Source organism: Thalia democratica, chromosome 5 (assembly GCF_965202585.1).
Source record: "Thalia democratica chromosome 5, ktThaDemo2.hap1.1, whole genome shotgun sequence".
NCBI classification, from domain to species: domain Eukaryota; kingdom Metazoa; phylum Chordata; class Thaliacea; order Salpida; family Salpidae; genus Thalia; species Thalia democratica.
The window spans coordinates 60,846,649-60,863,985 of record NC_139169.1 but is presented as its reverse complement, the minus strand read 5'-3'; the positions used below and the strand labels follow the sequence as shown (position 1 = coordinate 60,863,985).

Below are 17,337 nucleotides of genomic sequence, written 5' to 3'. Positions count from 1 at the left end.
TGAGATTAAAAAAAAGTTTAATCATATATCATTTGCTTAACTTATAGTAAAACTTAAAAATTATATGTAAAGTGTTTATATTTCCATATTTAAATTTCTTTTGAAAGCTGTTCAAAAATACTTATACAATAGAAGTTTGTCTTTCATAAAACAATATCAATATCAAATTGTCACTAATAGTAGATTGTAATTTTCATTAGTGTAAACAGTGTGTTTTAAACAGTGATTACCAGTTTAAATATTTTAAAATTAGTTTCTACTCTACTTACATAACTTTATTTTGTTTTACAAATAAAATAAGAATATTCTAAGCACAAAAGAATAAATTTTAACGACATTTTTATTACAAAGTAACCACTTACTTATCACTATTGCTTACAAGAGATTGAACTTTTTAGTACGCTTTTGTATTTAATTCTTTTGACTTTAAACGGACTTTTTAACTTGATCACTAGTTTAACTTTAAACGAGGGAAGTGCTCGAACTCATATTCCCCGTGTGAGAAATTGTTCGACCAAGTTGTTCACATATGGAACAATCGCAAAGGTTAGTTTCATCAATGTGAAATGATGAAACCTCGCCCTGAGTCAACAGCCTCTCGATCGCTGTTAAGACTCCCGTCAGGTAATTTGTATTTAAGAGTAATCAGCTGCTTCCGAACCAACATACATGAAGTTCTAGTTTGTTTCAGATATATTGTGACGTCATAAAATGATATGATCCAAAAGAAAGAGCTTTTTGAAGCTTGTCGCATTTACATAAATTTATTACTTAGTGTTTAAGTAATATTATTATAATTACAGTGTGTAAGAGTTTATATGTTAGTTTAAAGTTTAATCATTTAACATTTATTCCTTTTTACTTTTTAAATGTATAAACTTTTAAAAAATAAACTCATAAAAATTGTATTTTACAAAATATTTATTTTTTCCAGCATTAATTTTATTCGAAAAACAAAAAAAAAATTTGCAACTAATCTTTTTTTGTAAATTTGTATTTTGCAGTCTAAAATAGACTTAAAAAGTAAACGTATCGTTTATTATATTTAATGTTGAAAACACGTTTTGAATTTGAAATAACTTGAGCTTTTATATAATGAATTATATTAATATGGTCATTGCAATTTTTTCTTTAAAACAGTTTTCAAAAAAAGTAAAGTTTTCAAACACTTGCCACACACTATTTTTTTTTTAATTTCTGGCTTGCTAAATCTTTTTCGGTCAATTTTAACTTACTAATTATAAAATTTAATTTTCGTGTATGTACAAATGTTAATTTTTCTAAAATAAACTTGCCTTTATGTCCTTAATTGGGTTTAATAATAGCAGCCATCTTTTTAAATGTTTTAATACTTTATCTTTAATAAAATAACAAAAAAATTCATCTGTATTGGCCTAACCACTATTAAAGAAAAAAACTAACTTTAACTTTATAAAATTAATATAATAAATTTTTTGAAGCCATTGACTTATCAAAATATATATGATTTGTAATTTATCGACAATTCTACTAATTATTTGATAGTTATAATGTACTAACTCTCAATACTGTAGGAACTTTTGTGTAGTTTTCAACTCTATTGTTTTCTGAAAGATAAACTTCTGAAGTAAAAGTACTTTGAACTGCTTTTAAAATAAATTTAAATTTCTGTATACAAACACTTTATAAAAAGTTTTTAAATTAAACTATTAAAAGTAAAGATAATAATTTAAAACTAAATTTTAAAAAGTCTCATAAACTAGTTATAACTTAAGGTTATATGACCAACTGTAATTATAAAAATAATTGATTTTGTCTAAATCATAGAACAGAAATTTCTGGTCTGATACTTCTTCGTTTTTAAAAACAATAACCTCATGTAGCCACCAAGAATATTTTGTTTCATAAGGACTTTTATGCTTAAAAACATGTTTTGTATTTATATGGTACATTACGTTTTATAATAATAATTGTACATGAAATTTTTTGAGGTTTTAAATTAAAATTAGGTTTTAATTCTCAGTAAAATTTAAGAGCTTAGCAAATAAAAAAAACTTTAAAAATCTTTTTTGTCTGAATTATCTTACAGTATGATGTCACAATACATCTAAAACAAATTAGAACTTAATGTCTATTATTTTGATAGCAGCTGATTGCTGGAAAATTAAACTTACCTGACGGAAGTCTTAACAGCGATCAGGCAGGCTGTTGACTCAGGGCGAGGTTTCATCATTGCACATTGGTTGAACTGACCTCTGCGATTGTTCCAAATGTGAACAACTCGACCGTACAATTTCTCACACGGGGAACTTGTGTACGCCCAGTCGACTTTGTGTACGCCCAGTGTTCAATTATATGGTAATACCGTTTCGCCTAAACTAACAATAGATATTCTTCGGATGATAAAGAGCATAAAATAGGTCTTAGGAAGTGTTTATAAATATATTAACAGAAATTTAAGTGAAAATTCAAAACTTTATCATTAGTTTAACTTCTCAATGATACTAAAGAGAGAACTGCAGTCCCCTCTTTAGTATCATTGAGAAGTTAAACTAGTGATAAAGCTAAGTTTTATATCCTAGAAACAAAAACTTACTAAAAAGTTAAATTACTGTAAGCAATAGTGATAAGTAAGTGGTTACTTTGTAATAAAACTGTCCTTGAGAACTTATTTTTGTTGCATTTAAAGAACTTTTTTAAATCGGTATAACAAAGTAAAATCATGTACGTAGAATAAAAAACTAAACTTTAAAACTTTAAACTAGTAAGAACTTTTTTTAATTACACCGTTGCCAATAATGAATATGAAAATCTTAATTTACTTTTAAGGCCACATCACTTCTTTCCTTAAATTTAAATGCATACTATAACTTCGTTCTCATTTTATATAGTTCTAGGTAATTTAGAACTAGTTAAGTTAAAATAAAATACTAAAAGTAAATTTTTTTTAGCTTACCATAAAATCACTTTTATTATCGTTTACAATTTAAGTTTTTTCTTAATATTTAAAGATCTATATTTTAAATCAGTGGTCGGCAACTGCGACCCGTAAAGAGTAAAATCGCGGCCCAAGAGCATGTTTCTATTTTGAATGGAATGCGGCTAATCAAAGGTAAAACAGCAACTTAAAAATAAAAAAGGTACTTAAACAAATAAGTATATAATGTAGATAAAGTATTATGCTAAACTTATTTTTATATAATGTATAGCTTAATTTATACAAACTTGTTAAATTATATGGCAACACCGTTTCGCCTAAACTAACAATAGATATTCTTCGGATGATAAAAAGCATAAAATAGGTCTCTTAGGAAATGTTTATAAATATATTAACAGAAATTTAAGTGAAAACTCAAAACTTTCGCTATATACTTTGGTATTGTTTCAAAAAACAAGCAACTATTTCTTACTAGTATTTTTAGAAATTTAGTCATTGATCCCCAAAAAATGGCGATCTCTATTTTAAATAGTGTATTTATAATAATTTCCAGAACTAACTTTCAAAAATATATATAAGGAAATCAATAAATGCGAACTTGTGAACCAAAAAAAAAAGGTATTAAAATACTTAGTAATAATGTCTGTGTCAAATCTCGAAAATTAAAAATTAGTATTAATTTACAGATTGCTCCAAAAAGTATTTGTTCTATTTTTATCATGCTTTAACCTTTTGTTTAAGCAAATTCTGTTGAAAATGAGTTGAAAAATTTAAATGCATTTGTACAATTTAAAATGTTTTTATTTTTCACAAACTTATAAATATAACTTCGCGAGGTTTAAAAATACAACAAAACATAATAGTTAGTGTTGTTACCACCTACTTATCAAATATATTTTAAGTTACGGAATAATGTTTAATAAACATTAACAAAGTTTAAAATAAAAAACGTAGCAGTCAAACTAATTTAGAAAGCTTATAAAACTCCTGTTTTAAATATTAAATCACAAAAGGTTTACAAATAAAAGTTTATTGTCTACTATTCATAAAAGGGTTGATCATGCCAATTCGATCATCAGACCACAAGTTTCGGTAGACTGAGACCGGTCTCAGTCTACCGAAACTTGTGGTCTGATGATCGAATTGGCATGATCAACCCTTTTGTTAAATTTGAGCTTGTCTCACGGCAAACGAAAGTCCGGACTTGTTCTGCAGACTTTCGCCGATTTTGTTGGTCTACTATTCATGAAAGAAATTACAAATAAAGCGAAGATAGTGACTAGAAATGCTAGAAAGCATTTCGTTTTGACATTTTCTCCTAATTATTTTAGGAGGATACTAAGCCTGAAATTTTTGATTCAATTAAGGCAAACAGAATAGAACACGGTTAGAAAAACAGTAACAAGTAGTAGATTTCTATTGCTGACTTGTATGATAATGACCTTTAAAGTTATATTAATTTATTGTATAAAACTTTATTTTTCTTTCCTTTTTTTTAAACTTTCTCTTATTATAACGTCACAATAGCGCACACAGAAACAGTATACTGCACTGTTTTGATTGGTATCAGACAGTTCAACACTTTTATTAAACCAATTAGACGGGGGTCTTGGCAGCGATCAGGCAGGCTGTTGACCCAGGGCGAGATATCATCATTGCACATCGATGAAACTGACCTTTGCGATTGTTCGAAATGTGAGCAACTCGGCCGCACAATTTTTCACCTGGGGAAGATGCGTTCGCGCTCTTCCCCAAATTTTAAACACAAAATTAAGAAAAAAAATTCAAAACTGATTGACCACTTGCAAAAAACTATATAAGAAATTTATGATGTTTTTGGTAGCTTGAAAAACCTGCAAATGCTTAGTCAGCAAAATTTTGAAATTGATTTAATTTTAATCTGTACCTTATCCTTAACCCACCTTACCCAAACAAATAGAAGAAAATAAAAAAATTTGACTATTTTTTTTAAAACAGGAAAATAAAAGAATGCTGACTAGAATTTGCATGTTTTATAAGCTAACCTGTTTTTAAGCCATCAATAAAAACTAAATTTCGCAATTAATATATCTATTGCATAAAGAAAATCCCATTTCGTCGAGATAACGATATAAAAGTTTCAAAATTTTTGTTTTCAAAGATAACAGTAATGTAAAAATTTAAGTAAATACAAACAAGAATGTGCAAAAAACTTGGAATAACCAGGCTAAACTAAAAATCCAATGTGAACAAAAACACCATAGTCTATGATTATACAAGCTCAATACAAGCTGATTAATAGAATGAGATAATATGTTAATAGTCCTGTATAAGACGTTAAACTGTATTCAAGTTATGTGAAACTAGATAACTGAAAGATTTTTTCGTAAACCAGGTCACAAGACCAATTGTTTTGAGCGCTTTATTTGTCGTTCAATAAACATTCATTAATAATTTAAATAATATAACTAATCAATAAAGTTAAATATTGTTATACATTTTATTTTATCTTCTTTGATTTTAAGGAAGGGTCAAATGTGCACGAAGAAACTTTTTGTACGAGGAATCACTTTTGCACGAAGACCATTTCTGCAATAGAGTAAAAAATATAGTAAAGTAAAAACAAAAAAAAACCATTGACAAAAGGGAAGTATTTAGGGGTAAAAACGACAGTAAAAAACCAATACTATGATTAAGAATAAATTTTGTTAAAAACAAAAAAAACATAGTAAGAAAAATTACAGACCATGGGTAACAGTTAATGAAAAAAAAAATAAAAGAAGAAGTAAAATCAAGTTACAGACCAAGGGTAAGGGGTAACAGTGTTTTAGTAAAAATAGATAATTAATAAATGTATTAAAATGTATTCAACCTGTGCAATAGTAAACCTTCATGCATGTTAAACACAAACACTTTAAAGAGTCATGAAGGGGACTGTGCGAATGCAAGTTCTCAGTGGGAGAAAATTGTACGACCGAGTTGTTCACATTTGGAACAATCGCAGAGGTCAATTCCAGCAATGTGCAATGATGAAACCTCGCCCTGAGTCAACAGCCTGCCTGATCGCTGTTAAGACTCCCGTCAGGTAAGTTTAAAGTTTCCAGCAACCAGCTGCTATCCAACCAACAGGCCTGAATTTCTAAATTGTTATAGATGTATAAAGACACCGTAATGTAATATAATCCAAAAGAAAGAGCTTTTTAAAGCTTGACGCATTTACATATTTATTACTTTGTAATAGTTTATTTGTTAGTTTTAAAGTTTAACCATTTAACATTTATTCCCTTTTGCTTTTTAAATGCATAAACTTATAAAAATAAACTCCTAAAAATTATTCTACAATATTTTATTATTTTTATCATTAAGTTTATTTTAAAAACATAAAAAATGCAACTAATCATTTTTTGTAAGTTTGTATTTTGCAGTCTAAAATCGACTTAAAAAGTAAGCGTATCGTTAATTATATTTTATGTAGATAACACCTTTAGGATTTGAAATAACTTGAGCTTTTATATAATGAATTATTATAATTTGTTCATTGCAAATATTTATTTAAAACGGTTTTCAAAAAAAGAAAATTTTTCAAACAATTCTAATTTTTTTTATTAATCTCTGGCTTGCTTAAAACTTTTCCGTTCAATTTAACTTACTAATTAAAAAATTTGACCAACCTAAACTAAAACTTTAACTTTCATGTAACTCAAAATGTCTATTCATCTAAAATATACTTACCTTCATGTCCTTAATTGGGTTCAATAATAGTAGCCATCTTTTTAAATGTTTTAATGCTTTATCTTTAATAAAATAACGAAAATTTCATCTGTATTGGCCTAATCACTATTGAACAAAAAATAAAATAACATTAAGTTTAAAAAATTTATATAATAAATTTTTTATAACCAGTGACTTGGCAAAATATATATGATTTGTAATTTATAGTCAATTCTACTATCTTTTTGGTAGTTATAGTATACTCACTCCAATACTCTACGAACTTTCGTTTAGTTTTCAACTATATTGTTTTATGAAAGACAAACTTCTATGATGAAAATATTTTTGAACAGCATTCAAAAGAAATTTAAATATCTAAAGACAAACACTTTAAATATAAGTTTTTAAGTTTAACTAATACAAATTAAGCAAATAATTTATGACTAAATTATAAAAAATTCTGAAAGGTTAGTTACATTACAACATTAGGTTATATGACCAACTGTAATTATAAAAATAATTGACTTTGTCTGAATTGCAAAACAGAAATTTCCGGTCTGTTACTCGCTCGTTTATAAAAACAATAACCTCATCTAGCCACCAAGAATATTTTGTTTAATGAGGACTTTTATGCTAAAAAACATGTTTTGTATTTTTATGATACATTATGTTTTTTAAATGTAAATCTACATAAAATTTTTTTGAGTTTTTGAAATATAAATTATGTTTTAGTTCTAAATAAGATTTCAAAGTTTATACATATAAAAAAAAGCTTCAAAAAGCTTTTTCATTTGAACTCTCTTACACTATGATGTCACAAAAATCTAAAACAAATTAGAACCAGATGTCTATTGGTTGAATAAGTGCTAAATTCTTTACAGTTAATTTTACTTGACGGGAGTCTTAACAGCGATCAGGCAGGCTGTTAACTCAGGGCGAAGTTTCATCATTGCATATTGGTAAAACTGACCTCTGCGATTGTTCCAAATGAGAACAACTCGGCCCTACAATTTTTTCAACGGAGAACTTGCGTTCGCGCAGTCTCCTCTTTTAGAAGTTAAAATAGTGATAAAGTTAAAGAGTACATTTAAAATAATAAGAATATTTTAATTAAAAGACGTACTAAAAAGTTAAATCACTCGTAAGCAATAGTGCAAAATAATTTAAATCACTAGAATACTTTGTAATAAAAATGTCGTAGAAAACTTATTTTTGTTGTGCTTAGAATATTTTCATTTTATTTGTAAAGCAAAATAAAATCATGTAAGTAGAATAAAACCTAATTTTATATTTTTTAAACTAGTACGCACTGTTTTAAACACTCTGTTTCCACTAATGAAAATTACAAACTAAAAATATAATAAAAAAAAATATATATTTTAGCTTATTTAAAAAGACAATTACTTTTATTTTTGTATATGATTTATTTTTTCTCAATATTTATATCTTGGACCAGTAACTGCAGCAAGGTAAAAGTGTGGCCCAAAAGCAAGTTTTCATTTAAATGGAATGCGGCTCATCAAAGGTAAAACAGCAAATTGAAAATAAAAAAGGTACTTACACAAATAAAGTAGATTAAGTATAATACTTAAACAGTGGATAGCTTAATTTATAAAAATTTGTTTAATAATATGGTAACACCGTTTCGCCTAAACCAGGGTTTACCAAAGTGGGTAAAGTGGCTCCCTTTGGGACCATGGCAGATGTTCAGGGGGCCATGAGCAGTATAGGAGCCATCACCGGGTGTGAGGTCGTAATATGAAACTTACACTAGATATTCTGGAGTTGCTGATGAAATGCAAAACAAAAAAAAGTCTTAGGTGTTTTTATAGTAGTTTTTGAGTAATCATGGTACAAGGAGGCCAAAGCTTTTTTATTTTCTTGAAAGAGGACCATTTGAAAAAAGTTAGGGAAACCCTTGCTTAGACTAACAATAGATATTCTTGAGTTTGAATTAAAGAGCATAAAAAATATCTAAGGAAATTTTTTAATATATATTTATAGAATTTAAGAGAAACTCTAAAACTTGTTCTATATACTTTAATATTGTTTTACAAAACAATCAACTATTTCTTACCAGTATTTTTATTTTAGAAACTTAGTCATCGATCACCAAATAACTGACGACCTCTGTTTTAAATAGTGTATTTATAATAGTTTTCAGAATTAATTTTTAAAACCTATATAAAAAAAACAATAAGTGCGATTTTGTGAACTAATAAAAAACATGAGTCTTTAAAATACTTAGTTATAATGACTGAGTCAAATCTCGGAAATTAAAAATTAGTATTAATTTATGGAATTGCTACAAATATATTTGTTATTTCTTATTCATGATTTGACCTTTTGTTTAAGCAAAATCCGTTGAAAATGAGTTAAAAAAGATTAAATAATTTTGTACCATTTGAAATGTTTTTATTTTTCACAAATTTAATAAGTTTAATTTGCCAGGATTAAGAATATAAAAATACATAATAGTTATAATTATCTATACATACTTATCAAATATATTTAAAGATACGTAATAATGTTTGTTAAACAAGAAAAAAGATTAAATCGCCAAAACGTAGCAGTCAATTTAACTTAGAAAAGCTTAAAAAAATTCTGTTTTAAATATCAAGTCACAAAAGGTTTACAAATAAAATTTATTGTCAATTATGCATGAAATAAATTACAAATAAAGCGAAGTTAGTGACTAGAGTTGCCAGAATATATGGTTTGACATTTTCTTCTAATTTTTAAGGAGAATATTTAGCCTGAAGTTTTTAACTAAAATAAAACAAACAGAATAAAACACGATTGAATAAGCAGCAACAGTTATTAATTTTTATTGCTTACTAGTATGATAATGATATTTTAAGTTGTATTAATGTATTGTATAAAACTTTGCTCACTCTCATTTTTCTAATAACTTCACTTATTGTGACGTCACAATTGCGCACACTAAAACAGTATACTGCACTGTTTTGATTGGTATCAGACAGTTAAACTTTTTTTTTAACTAACCTGACGGGGGTCTTGACAGCGATCAGGCAGGCTGTTGACCCAGGGTGAGGTTTCATCATTGCACATTAGTGAATACTGACCTCTGCAATTACTCAAAATTTAATAAGTTGGCCGTGTCATTTTTCACAGGGGGACGATGCGTTAGCGCTCTCCTCTAAAATTAAACTGAAAATATTGTAAAACGTATATGAACTAATTAAATACTTAAGAAAACCATATAAGAAAACTACGATGTTTTTGGTAGCTTTAAAAACCTGCAAATGCTTAGTCAGCAAAATGTTGAAATTGATCTTTTTTTATCTGTATTCTTATCCTTAACCCACTTTACCCAAACAAATAAAAAGCTAAAGAAAGTAAGAAATTTTGACTTTTTTTTTAAAAAACATGAATGCTGACTAGGCATTTGCATGTTTTTTTAAGCTAACCTGTTTTTTTAGCCATCAATAAAAATTAAATCTCGCAATTAAAATATCTATTGCATAAATAAAACACTTTTTGTCGAGATAACAATACAAAAATTTCAAATTTTTTTTTTTAAGATAACAGTAATGTAAATATATAGGTAATTTCGAACAAGAATGTGCAAAAAACTTGGAATAATATCTAAATATCCATTGCGAACCAATACACGATAGTGTATGATTATACAAGCTTAATTTAAGCTGATTAATAGAAAGAGATAATAGACTAATAGTATTGGACAAAACGTTAAGCTGTATTAAAGTAAAGTAAAACCTGATAATCGAAAGATTTCTTCGTAAACCAGGTCGTAAAACCAGTTGCTTTGAGCGCTTTATTTTATTTGTCGTTCAATAAACATTCTTTATTAATATAAAGAATATATGTAGTCAAAAGATCATTTTTATTATTAAACTTAATAACGGTTATAATATTACTGCTAAGTTAGTAGTACTAACTGCAGAACATTTACTAATTACTAACTTAAAGTATTTTCATGAAAAATTAAATGTTTTCACAAGAAAAATTCTTTGTCTTTCAATTGCTACGTAGGTTTGTATTGAGTTCATGTGTTTTAAAAATCTAAAGCTAGTTATGAAGTTTTAGACTAAAAAATAAAGGTAATCAATATAGTTTATTATTAATATACATTGTATATTATCTTTTTTCAATATTAAGGAAGAGTCAATTGTGCACGAAGAAACTTTTGCACGAAAGGTCAATATGCATGAAGGGTTACTTTTGCACGAGGGGTCACTTTTGCCTTAAAGGTCATTTTCGCAAAACAGTAAATAAATAAATAGAGTAAAATTAAAACGAAAAGATAATTGAAAAAAGGGTAAGATTTAGGGGTAAAAACAATAGTAAAACCCAAAACGATTAATAAGAATTAAATATCGTTAAAAACTAAATAAAAACATAGTAAGAAAAAATACAGACCAAGGGTAAATGGTAACAGTTAAAAAAAAAAGAAGTAAACTCACGTTACCGACCAAGGGTAAGGGGTAACAAGATATTATAAATGAATTTAATAATGTACTCGTAAAAAAAGATTTTAACCTGCGCTAAAGTGACTATTCTAGCATATTTGACACCTACACTTCAATTAATTTTATAAGGGACCGTGCGGACGCAAGATCCCCGCGGGAGAAATTTCATGACCGAGTTGTTCACATTCAAAACAAATTCAGAGGTCAGTTCCACCAATGTGCAATGATGAAACCTCGCCCTGGGTCAACAGCTTGCCTGATCGCTGTTAAGACTCTCGTCAAGTAAGTTTAACTTTACAGCCATCAGCTGCTACCCAGCTAATAGACATGAAGTTGCTTGAAATGTTTTGTGACATTATAATGTAAATTAATCCAAATGAGATAAGCTTGTCGCATTTAGATAAAATTAATACTATGTAAGAGTTTAGATGTTAGTTTAAAATTTAATCATTCAACGTTTAATCTCTTTTACTTTTTAAATGTATAAACTTATACAACACTACAAATTTTTAAGAGTAGTTTTGGCGTACTGTACGTTGTCGACATTTATTTAAAGTTCGACATTTTTTTTTAGAGTAAGTTTTTTAAGAGTCATAAACTTTTATTAGTTTTAGAGATGTAGTCATTTTTGTAAAAATTTTTCAGTACAAATGTATTGACCGCAATATTTTAATCATAATTTTTCTATGAAAATTATGAACTTACTAAAGTTTTATTCTACAATTTTTATAAACCTTAAATTTTCTGAAAAAGCTCTTAAAATTTTTTTTAAAGTTCTAACATTAGAATTTTATAAACAATCAAAAATATAAAACTTTAAATAAAACGAAATAAGGATATTTTTTCTAGTATTGCTGTACAAAATTTGAAAATTGCTTACTTAAAGTATTTATATATAAGCACTGATATTTCTGTAAAAAACTATAAAGAATATTGATTAAAAAATAAAATAAAAGAAAAATTAAGATCTAATGAAAAAGCTTTTTTTTAATTAATTTCTTATTTAGAAAAACTTTTACGTAAAAATATTTTGAGGATTATTTATAGAAATTTATAACAAGATTTTAAGTCAATTTATTATTTTTTTACATAAAAGGTATATAATTCAAATGCAACGAGCTTTAAAAAGCTCTCTTTTTTAAATTCTCTTACACTGGTATTGCTTCTTACAATAATTTTGATAACTCGGCATTTGCAGGTTTTTTGCAAAATTAACTGCAGGTTTTCTACGCTACCCAAAATATCATAGTTCTATCATACGTTTTATTTATTTTGTTAATTGGTTCAAAAATAGTTCGGTAGAGTTCTGTATAACATGTTTAGGGGAGTGCGCGAACGCATCTTCCCCAGGTGAAAAATGACACGGCCGACTTACTCAATTTTGAGTAATCGCAGAGGTCAGTGTTCATCAGTGTGCAAAGATGATACCTCACCCTGGGTCAACAGCCTGCCTGATCGCTGTTAAGACCCCCGTCAGGTTAGTTTAATGAAAGAGTTGAACAGTCTGATACCAATCAAAACAGTGCAATATACTGTTTCTGTGTGCGTTATTGTGACGTCATAATAAGAGAAAAAAGAAATGAGAGAAGATATTTTTTTTACGGGTACGGGTCAAGTGTGCACAAAAAGTCAAATATGCACCAATGAAAATTTTTGTTTGATGGGTTATTTTTACACGATAGTAAAAACAAAAAGTAAAAAATGTTGATATAAACATTATTAACCAGGGTTAAGGGTAACAATATTAGTAAATAAAAAAATTAACAAAACAAAATAAAAAATAAGAAGAAAAAAACAAAGTTACCGACCAATGGTAAGGGGTAGGGGTAACAGTGGTACTTAAAAAAATCTTTAGAAAAAAAACAAATAATTTAATTTATATTTTTTTAGTTTGTGCTTTAAATTGAAAAACTCAGTTGCATTTTTACAGTTGATCACCTTAGAACTCATGTAATAATACAAAAAATACAACGTAATATATGTATTTTTTCTTCTGTGAGTGTTAGAGGGGACTGCGCGAACGCAAGTTCCCCATGGGAGAAATTGTACGGCCGAGTTGTTCACATTTGGAACAATCGCAGAGGTCAGTTCCACCAATGTGCAATGATGAAACCTCGCCCTGAGTCAACAGCCTGCCTGATCGCTGTTAAGACTCCCGTCAGGTAAGTTTAACTATTAAGAAATTAGCTGCTATCCAACCAACAGACATGAAGTAGCAACTAGTTTCAGATGTATTGTGACGTCATAATGTAAGAGAATTCAAGAGAGAGAGCTTTTTGAAGCTCGTTGAATTTTGATTATTCACCTTGTTTCTATAAAGCTTACAGATTGGCTTAAACGTTGTTAGTTACTCTTTTATGTTATTTATTATTTAGTAGGTAAGTTTATAGAAATAAAATACAAAAGTTTTCTATTTACTAGTTCTAAGTTTTTTAGCATAAAAGCTTTGCTAAAACAAATTATTTTAATCGCTACATGTGGTTGAAAGTTTTTTTTTTGATTTTTAATTTTAATGTTTTTAGCTTAAAATAAACTTAAAAATTAAGTAAAAATATTGTTATATTTTATTTTCGTTTAACATGAATGTAACAGTTTTATTACTAGCTAGGAACACTTTGAATAAAAATGTACCAATCTGTAAACTTAAAATTATACGTGGATTTACATAGTTATACTTTCTCTAGACTGTAAAATTACAACTCTGACTAGTATACTTAAAGGTCAGTCTTGTTTGTATATTTGTTGATTATCAAAAAAAAGCAGCCTTTTGTGTTATTTTTATTTTTATTTGTTAAAACTATGCATTTTGATTGATTTTTAATACATCTTGGTAAAGTGGGTTAGGGATAGTGGTATAAATCTAAAATAAACTAAAATGAAAACTTTAAAAAAAAAACTGACTCAGCAAATATTCAAATCAGAATGACCTTTTCGAAAATTTTTAGCATAACTGCAGCATTTTCTATAAAGAATCTATATTTTATAAGTTTATTTATAACCAGGTAGAAACAGCATACGTTTTATTTAAAACAATCAAGAATCAGTAAAAGTTAAAAGTTAAAACTTGCAGTAAATAAGTAGACAAATTACGTAAAAACTTATAACATATTTTTTAAGTTTTTACCATCAGTACAAACCATCGGTAAGTTAAAATTTTATAAAATGTATAAGAAAACATATATTTGTTGATTAGATTTAGTTCATTTTTAAGTATGTTATGCTTACCTTTAGTTTTTTCAATATATATATGACTTACAATTTATCTTAAATTTAACTTACCTTATGCTGATATCTAAAGTCTAAACTAGTTAGTTTTTATCTATACAACAGTTTAAACTTACTATTTGTAATATAAGAAGTGGTAATTTTGTTTTCTAATAAAAAGTAAAAACTAAATTATTTAGTTTTAATCTGAAAACATTATAAACCGTCTATCTATCAGCTATATAAAAAAATTGCTTCCACATTAGAAAACTACCATAGGAAAGCTTCCGGTCGTTAGAAAAACGTGAATTCTTGGTGTACGATCGATAACCCAAGAGTCACTTTGTTCACCAGATCCTTAGATCAAAATTTTAGAGCTTTTTTTTTATCGTTCAATAAACAATATAAGATACAAGCAGAAATTTTTTAAACATTTATGAGTAAGTTTTTGTTTTTTCTTATTATCCAATAATTATATAAAGACAAGGAAAAGTTTGTGCATAAAGATTCACATCCGAAGTTTACTTAAAGTTTTTTATTAAATTTATAGAATCTATATTTTAAACAGACATTTAGTTGGTTATTATCCCAAAAGATTTCAAAACATTGCATTAATTCAAGGGTCGGCAAACTGCGGCCCGCGGGAGAAATGCGGTCCTCGAAGTCAAAATCTGCTCCTTTTCAGCCAGAAATATACATTTTAAAAACAATAAAAATAAAATATTTTGTGATGAAAACTTACAGTTAGGCTCTTAATTCAATAAACACTCTTTAGTAGTGCTCTAATATCGCTCAAACTATCATATTTTTCATCTTATATGACATTTTTGTATTTATTTATAGAATTTTTTAAATAATTTACCGCTTTAAAAGGTTTGTTTAAATAACGATGCCCATGAGCATTTATTTTCTAGGAAAATTGGCCCGCGAGTTACATAAAGCTGCCGACCCCAGCTTTAAATACATTAATAAAGCTACCTGCAAATAGTGTTTGATTAGGTTTTTTCCCTGTTGAATGTACAGTCACAATTTTCTTTAAAGAATTACATTGTAAATGTTAATATGCAGTTTTATAAAATTATATATGAAGTAGTTCAAGACCAGATAAGTCAATAAAATGTTTAATTGTTTCATATGCATATTTTTTCATCTGGTTTTTTGATAATACATTACAATTAGTTGTTTTCTAAAAGGTAATACAACTTAGATATTGTTTAACAAATTAAGTATCTGCTTTTTAAGAAAAGTTTTCAAAATAAGTAAATTTCCACATGATAAAAAAAGTTAGGGAATTCAATCCTTTTTAATTCTTTCATTTCATTACTTTCATTGCATATATGATTGCTTTTTTTTTGTTATAAAGTTGTTTTAAATAACAAATTAAAATCTAAGATATTTTAATTAAACAAAAACTAGTTTTATTAGATAATTTTCATAAATTCAAAGAGTTTAAATCATAAATTAAATTTGCAGCAGGTTTAATATTTGTGGTTTAAGACATAGTTATGCAGTTTAAATAAAAAACTTTTGAATTAATAGTTTGAAAAAACAAATAATTTGTGAAACTATGTATTTAAGTATTTATATATTTGAGAGTAAAATTTGAATGTTAGGATACCTCAGAGTTCTTGTTTTGGTTTGTTGGTGTTTCTTATGAATATAAATTTTCAGCTGCAAATATTTAGTTTACATCTTTTACAGATAATGCTTGCCTGAGTAATCTGGTTTTTTTTTTTCGTTTTAAAGATAGATTTTTGTTTATTTTATTTTGGAAAATCAAAATTTAATATTAATGGGGCACTTAAAGTAACACATGGTGTAGCACACTTGCTTTTCCCCAAAAAAGGATTATTGTTGCAAGGGGTTGAGTTTTAGACTGATTTTTTTTTACCATAAAAAATATGAAGCTTAGTAAATTGTTTATCTTTCTAGCTATTTGTCCAATTTTTTTTTTAATTTGAATAATTTTAAGTTTTACGTAACTAATTTGAATTAATTAACTATTTTACAACTTTACTTATAAATTATTTGGTTATCTTAATAAAAAAGTTTAAATTAGCAATTTAATTAAAGTATTTTTTAAATTTTTGAAATAATTATATGCAAATTTTCAATGAAAAATAATAGAATGAAAGAAAGAAATTTCTAGTAATAAAATCTAAAAGATGATTTATTTTTACTGTAAAAATTTAGTAAAAATCTTATATGAAACAAATTTTTGAGTTAATATCAGGGTTGCTACACACTCAGGGAACTCAGAGAATTCAGGGAAACTCAGGGAATTTTTAAGTTCTAGAAAATTTCAGGGAATTTTGATTCTCTCATTTTTAACTCAGGGAAACTCAGGGGAGTTTTGGGTTTGGTAAAGATTTCAGAGAAATTTTAAGATTTTTTAAAAAATCTCAGGGAAAGTTTTTCTAGATCTAGAATGAGATTTAGTTAATCCAGTTTCAATATTTTGTTCAAAAAGTTAATTTTATTCATTTTTAAGTGTTTATTTTAAAATTTTTTAGCCTTTTGCGCCAAGTTCTTTAATATTCTTAGAATTAACATGGTAATTTTTTAATAAAAAAAATTAAGGATTTGATAAAAACTCAGGAAACTCAGAGATGATTTTTTGACTCGAAGAGTGGCATCCCTGTAATATAAAACAATTTATTTTTACTAATTTCCCAAATGACTCTTTTTTACTTGCTGAAACATTTTGTTTCACAATTGTTATTAAAATTATAATTAAGTATACAGGGCAGCCAAACATCATAAGTTTCAATATTTGTAAGAATAAATATCATTGAAGTTTCAAGAAATTTGAACTATATTATGAATATCCTGAAATTTTGAACAATTAGTTTCAAAGAATCCTTTAATTTTATTTTTACTTTTATAAAAGCACTTCTAAATATTTAATAAATTTATTTGATATAACTGTAATTTATAAAATTTAGAGGCTAAAAAGTATTTTTATAGAGTTTACATCTTATCTACTAGGTATTTATTACATCTTAACAAAATTCAAAGTTATTTTTGAAATTAAAAAAGGGACTTAAATAGATTATTTGGAAAGGATTAAAC

The 17,337-nt window shown here is 26.8% G+C and overlaps 9 non-coding genes across 9 annotated transcripts; 4 read left to right on the top strand and 5 right to left on the bottom strand.

Moving 5' to 3' along the window:
* Nucleotides 1-468: 468 nt before the first annotated feature.
* Nucleotides 469-632, bottom strand: LOC145837302 (U1 spliceosomal RNA). Its single transcript, XR_014369941.1, has one exon. It is a non-coding gene; the product is annotated as a U1 spliceosomal RNA (small nuclear RNA).
* A 1,513-nt stretch (nt 633-2,145) lies between these two features.
* Nucleotides 2,146-2,309, top strand: LOC145837363 (U1 spliceosomal RNA). Its single transcript, XR_014369997.1, has one exon. It is a non-coding gene; the product is annotated as a U1 spliceosomal RNA (small nuclear RNA).
* Nucleotides 2,310-4,506: 2,197 nt separating this feature from the next.
* LOC145837372 (U1 spliceosomal RNA) lies at nt 4,507-4,671 on the top strand. Its single transcript, XR_014370005.1, has one exon. It is a non-coding gene; the product is annotated as a U1 spliceosomal RNA (small nuclear RNA).
* Nucleotides 4,672-5,823: 1,152 nt separating this feature from the next.
* LOC145837374 (U1 spliceosomal RNA) lies at nt 5,824-5,989 on the bottom strand. Its single transcript, XR_014370007.1, has one exon. It is a non-coding gene; the product is annotated as a U1 spliceosomal RNA (small nuclear RNA).
* Nucleotides 5,990-7,490: 1,501 nt separating this feature from the next.
* Nucleotides 7,491-7,654, top strand: LOC145837377 (U1 spliceosomal RNA). The gene has a single exon (XR_014370010.1). It is a non-coding gene; the product is annotated as a U1 spliceosomal RNA (small nuclear RNA).
* A 1,951-nt stretch (nt 7,655-9,605) lies between these two features.
* On the top strand, nt 9,606-9,769 carry LOC145837376 (U1 spliceosomal RNA). Its single transcript, XR_014370009.1, has one exon. It is a non-coding gene; the product is annotated as a U1 spliceosomal RNA (small nuclear RNA).
* Nucleotides 9,770-11,187: 1,418 nt separating this feature from the next.
* LOC145837303 (U1 spliceosomal RNA) lies at nt 11,188-11,351 on the bottom strand. The gene has a single exon (XR_014369942.1). It is a non-coding gene; the product is annotated as a U1 spliceosomal RNA (small nuclear RNA).
* Nucleotides 11,352-12,381: 1,030 nt separating this feature from the next.
* Nucleotides 12,382-12,546, bottom strand: LOC145837354 (U1 spliceosomal RNA). Its single transcript, XR_014369989.1, has one exon. It is a non-coding gene; the product is annotated as a U1 spliceosomal RNA (small nuclear RNA).
* A 521-nt stretch (nt 12,547-13,067) lies between these two features.
* On the bottom strand, nt 13,068-13,231 carry LOC145837332 (U1 spliceosomal RNA). Its single transcript, XR_014369968.1, has one exon. It is a non-coding gene; the product is annotated as a U1 spliceosomal RNA (small nuclear RNA).
* Nucleotides 13,232-17,337: the final 4,106 nt, after the last annotated feature.